The following is a 6,000-nucleotide window of genomic DNA, read 5'->3' as shown; positions in this document are numbered from 1 at the left end:
TTTGGGATTCAACTGGATGCTGCTGTATCCAGCCCTGCCCTCTCCTTGAGTCTATCACCTTGTCAACGATGCTCATTTAGTTCCTATTTGCTGAGCTAACCTGTAAGCTCCCTCAGAACACCCACGCTTTCTATCACACCTAGGGACACGGCGATACGTATTGTTGAACAGGGGACTGATGTTGGCAGTGCGCCCCCCACCCCCACCCTGTAGACGTTGTATCACTTTGCACTCGCTGCAGCAATTGAAGTGCTGACTTCTCAAAATACCTCCACCACCCAGCACACCCTGAGAAGCACAGTGCTTGGTCCTCGTGAATCTTATGGTAGAAAATGGTGTGGCAGGGAAGTTGTTTTCTGCATTCCTCTTACTGGGAGTGAACCCAAGCACCCTTTCATATATTCAAGAATCTGCATGACTGAGTATACGTCTTTTGTCTGTTTTTCCAATTGGTCCTTGATCCTGGTCGTATTCAATTATAGTATTTCTCTATATTTCAGAGATGCTAGCTGTTGATCTGAGCTATAAATTTATTTTTCTTAACTTGCTTAGATTTAGCTTACTGCATCCAACTAGGTAGAAGTGGTCAGATTTGCCAATATTTTCTTATGATTTTTGATGCAGAATGGGCTTTGATTTATACCAAGGCATTTCTCACACTAAAGATTTTTGTACTCACACACACACACAAACACATATTATAGGCTTTCAAAAACTTCATGGGAAATGTGCATTATCTTTTAATTCCATTCCACCATTTTATGGCTACATTTTTCTGTCATTTTTATGTTTAAATCAATATAAATCTGGAATTTATTTTGATATAACAGCTACTAGCAAAATTTTACCTTTTGCCCCCAAATGTCTCTTCAGTTGTTCCAGATCACTTTCTTAATAACTCCTATCTTCTCAGGAATTTGAAATGCTAATTTTATCACATACTAATTGTGGGTGTGTCTTCGGGTTTATTCCTGGACATTCTTTATGGTTAACTGATTTGTCTGTTGAGCTGCACTCTTTAATGACTTCATGCTGATGAATTGTGACTGCGGCATTCCGATGCTCTGGTTATGTCTTTTGAAAATAGACAAGTAATGAGTCAGAAATAATACAGCAACCAAATTTCCTGTTAAGGATTCGACCTAAATGCTGAAGAGATCTATAAAACAAAATACTAGGATTGCTGCTCATGTGTGTTTCTTTGTGTGCAGGTACAAGGAAACTGTGGAAGAGAGGCGGGCTGGATGTTCTTATTTCCAGGGCGGGGAAAATGTTTCTGAGGGCTGCTGGTGATACTCAGATTTTTTTATTTCTTACCTCATGGCCTTTGTCAATTCTGGATATCAGTGGACACTTGTAATTACACAGGCCGAGAGATTCTACTGGAAAGAAAACCAGCAAAGTTGCAACAGCCATGTGAGCAGGATGGCAGGGCAGAAATTCACCGGGGCATAATTGTACCACTGGATTTCCCCAAGGGACTTTTGCTGTATTCTGGTGATGAGTGGAAGACAGGAGCATGGGAAACAAAGTGGGAAATCAACCTCACTGCAGAGCCACTCTCCCTCTGAAGATCTCCTGCAGATGTGAAGACCCATGGGGTGGGAGACAGGAGAGCTGTTCTGGAAGCTACACGGGGCAAAGCTGGATCTCTTAAATGTTTCAGTACTGGGGGAATGGAGACTCGGTAGGCTTTCAGTGACAAGGCCAGGGGCCAGTGCCCTAGGATCTAAGGCAACCCAGAGAGGAATTGGCTCTCACTACGCTGTGATCCAGCAATGACCCGACTCAATTTACCTCTATGTTGAGTTGACGAGAACTTCTCTTTGCCTAACAGAGAAGAGGAGGAATCCTCTCTGCTGGAAGATACCATCTTTAACACCAATGTCAGGGAGAAAGTTACTAATCATGCAAAGAAACAATAATGACTGATAACCAATATAAAAAATCATATAGCAGACGCAGACCCAGAGATGATCAATAATACATTGGTATTACTAGGCAAGGGCATTGGTAAGACTATGACTATTAAACTCCAGGAAATAGACTAGGATGGACAAAGTAGACACAAATATGGATAATTTTAGCAGATAAATCAAATGTGTAAAAAGAAATTAGGTGATATTCGAAAACTAAAAATATCAGCAATTTCCCATTAAACACAAAGGTTAGAATTAAAACTAAATTCTTAAAACCAAAGTCTTAAGAAGCTATGGAGGGGGGAATAAAAGCCTATTACCGTTAAAGTAACAGTAGTAACACTAACAGCTATAACTACAGAAGCAATGAAAGGCAGAAGGTAAGTGAGGAACACGTTTCGAGGGATGAAAGAAAGCAATGGCCAATCTGGAATCTATATCGAGTAGAAATATGCTTCAAAAGTGAAGGTGAAGTGTGTATGTTTTCAAACAGAAAGTGAGAGAATTAGTCACAAACAGACCGCACTAAAGGAAAAGCTAAGGAACACAGAGCCCAGCCTTTCAGATTCGTGGAAAATGATTCCAGATGGAAACATGGAAATGTTGAAGGAAATAATGAACAATACAGCGGGGAAATGTATGGAAATGTAAGCAAACGCTGACTGTACAGAACAATAATTTTAATGTGTGGTGGAGTGTGAATTATATGCAGAACTAAAAATGCATGAGAATGACAATGCAACAGTGACTGAGTAAGCAGAAAATGGAGGTTTTTGTAAATGTTGGAAAATAGAACAAGTAATCATTTATAGTAGAACTATATGGTGTTAAGGATTCCTATTATAATTACTAAAGGTAAAGTAATTTAAAATATCAAGTTAGTAGAAGAAACAATTAAATAATTAAAAAGATTACTTTATATGAAGGTAAGAAAAGAGGAAAAAGAGGAGAACTACAAGTAAGCCAAATGGAAAACAAATCAAAAGGTAGTCAATATAAACTCGTATTAATAATTATATAAAATAGGAAGGAACCAAATACTCACTCTAAAAGAGTAATGTTATCATACTCAATAATAATTCCAAACAAAAGGGTTTGATACTTACAGGGGCATAAAATTGGAAAATAAAAGGATAGGAAAAGATATGCCACATAAACACCCATCAAAAGAAAAATGGTGAGTTACGCTAATATAGGACAAATATATTTTAAGATAAGATAGATCAATGTTTCATCATTTTAACATGGTAAGTCTAGTAAGAAATGACAACTTTGAATATTCAGGTACACCAAGAACATACTTCAAAATGCATAAATATAGACAAAATTGAAAGTTAAGCATTCAAGTCCAAAATCATAGTATAAATAATAACACTTTGGAAGATTTTATGTGGAGTTCCAAGATGGTGAGTAGTCAGAAGAAGATAGTCTTAAAAATGGAGAGAGTGCAGTCTCAGGGAAGAGTTAGAGAGAAAATGACAGAGGAAACTCTATGCAAATTAGAGGGACATGGCCTAAGACTGGGATATCCCTCATCCCTTTGTCCAGCGTATCCACCCTGTATCCACTACCTTCCTGTTAGTTACTTTGTGGGCTTTGGCAATATTGCAGTGCTTATGTTCAAGTATCACTCATTTCACTTAATCATGGACCTAAAGCACAAATTTTTATCGTAGTATATTTTTATAATTGTTCTATTCTGTTATTATTAGTGTTAATCTCTTACTGTGCCTAATTATACATTTAATTTTATTTTAAGTATGGATGTGCAGGGACAAGCCTAGTATACAGAAAGTCTGATATATCTGCAGCTCCAGGCACCCACTGGGGGTCTTGGGACTTAACCTCCTCAGATAAGGGGGGACGAATGTAATTATTTTTCAACCCACAACTCAAATACTAACTTGTGTGTGCATCCTTTCCTGCTTATTTCAATATCATGTGGAATTTGTCACTTTTTGCATTCACTTCTTCAATGAATGTTTGTAGACACAATATATCACATGCTAGTCTATCACTAAAGATATAGCACAGAACAAAACATATCATTGCTGCTGTGTGGAGTTTACAATCCAGTGTAGACGTAAGACAGTAAATAAAAGCAGTTAAACACAGAGCACGTCGCCTTGTGATTAGGGCTAGGGAGTGAAAGGAAGCAAGGGAAGAACGGTTGGGTTTTCTGGGAGGAGGAGCTGCTTTCTAGCACAGAAGGAAAAGTCTCCTTGATAAAGGGACTTTTGAGCAGAGTAAGGGAGCAATCCATGTGGGTATCTGGGTGAACAATGTGCTAGACCGAGGAGCCCAGCAGTTTCAAAACCCAGAGGCAAGTATGTGCTTGACACCTCTAAGGAACAGTGGGAAACCAGCATGGTGGGAAAATAGGATTGACGTGAAGAATCGTAGAAAATGAGACCAGAGATTTGGGAAGCTTGTGAGACACTTGGATTTGACTCAGAAATGACGGGAGCCACTGGGGAGACTGGAGTGGAGTACTAGCAGGGTCTGAAGATGTGCTATAAAAAGATCACTCCGGCTCTCTGTTTAGATCAGGCTGCACACATAATAATTTTGAGATGGACTTCCTTGCAGACTACATCTCCTCTCCCCTTTGGGTACATGCTAAGTCCTAGGAAAAACTGAACATAAGTAGAAATAAAATGAAGTACTTATTCTAAAGCCACATGAAGTTGATTTAGCATACTAAAACATTACCTATCACATTAATACAGTCCTTCATTCTATCATATCTTATGGATCCCTAAGATCATTTGTCCTATAATTCTTTTAACCCAGTCTGTGTTAGGAGGACAGGGAAGATGTGACATGCCAAATAATAAATGATTATTAAATGGCAGGACTTGAACCTTGTCTTTTTTACTCCAGTTCACAGTTTTTCTCCACATTATGTTCTCTTCCTCATGGCCTCTACATATTTCAAGAAAAATGTCAAATCTGAAGCTCTATTGTCTATTGAAGACTAAGGCAAGATGTGCCCTGACACTAACATGAATTTCCAAAGCAATGTAGAAAATACATATGACAAAGTTTAGAAGTAAGTCCTCCATCTGATAGAATGGCTATTGTTAAAAAATAAAATAAAAATATTGGTGAGGATGCAGAGAAATTGGCATCAGGTACAATATTGGTGGGAATGAACAATGGTGCAACCACCATGGAAGACATTATGGCATTTTCTCAAAAAACTAAAAACGAATTTCATATGACCCAGCAATTCTGCTTCTGACTATTTACACAAAAGAACTGAAGTCAAGATCTCAGAAACATGTCGGCACTCCCTTGTCTGTAGCGGTATTATTCACAATAGCCAAGACAAGGAACCATCTTGGATGCCCCCTGACGGCTGCAGGGATGACGAAGTGTGATTAGATCGCATTGTGTCTGTGTGACACACACACCCCAGAATATCATACAAGAGAAGGAAATTCTGCATTATGCAACAACAGCGATGATATTAGAAGATGTTATTCTGCATGAAATATGCCAATCACAAATGCATCATGGTTCCACTTACATACGGTATCTAACATAGTCAGACGTGTATCATCAGAGAGTAGGGCATGGCTGTCACCAGGGTTTGCGAAGGAGGAAATGAGAAGTTGCAGCTCCAGAGTTGTAAAGTTTCAGGTTCATTAGATGCACAAAGCCTAGAGATCTGTTGTGCCACAATGGGCTATTTTTAACACGGCTGTGTTGTGCACGTGAGTTTGTTTTAAAAGAGTAGATCTCAAGTCAAGTAGTCTTGCCATAATTTTTAAAAGCCACCATGCCATACCAGTCAGCCCTAAAGAAGGGAAAATGCTGCCATTTGCAATAATGTGGATGAATTTGGAGGGCATTAAGCTCAGTGAAATAAGCCAGAAACAGAAAGACAAATATTGCATCATTTCATTGCATGTGGAATCTAATAAAATTGAACTCACAGAAACAGAGAATAGAATGATGGTTACCAGAGACTGGAGGTGGGGTGGGGGTAGGGGAAAGAAGGGAGGCTGTTGAAGGAAAAGTAAGAATTTTAGATATGAGGAACAGGTTTTGAGATGTACTGCACTTCAGGGTGACT

Source organism: Oryctolagus cuniculus, chromosome 5, assembly GCF_051225735.1.
Source record: "Oryctolagus cuniculus isolate XC-2025 breed Fujian yellow rabbit chromosome 5, ASM5122573v1, whole genome shotgun sequence".
In the NCBI taxonomy this organism is placed as follows: Eukaryota; Metazoa; Chordata; class Mammalia; order Lagomorpha; family Leporidae; genus Oryctolagus; species Oryctolagus cuniculus.
This window is presented reverse-complemented; position numbering follows the sequence as displayed.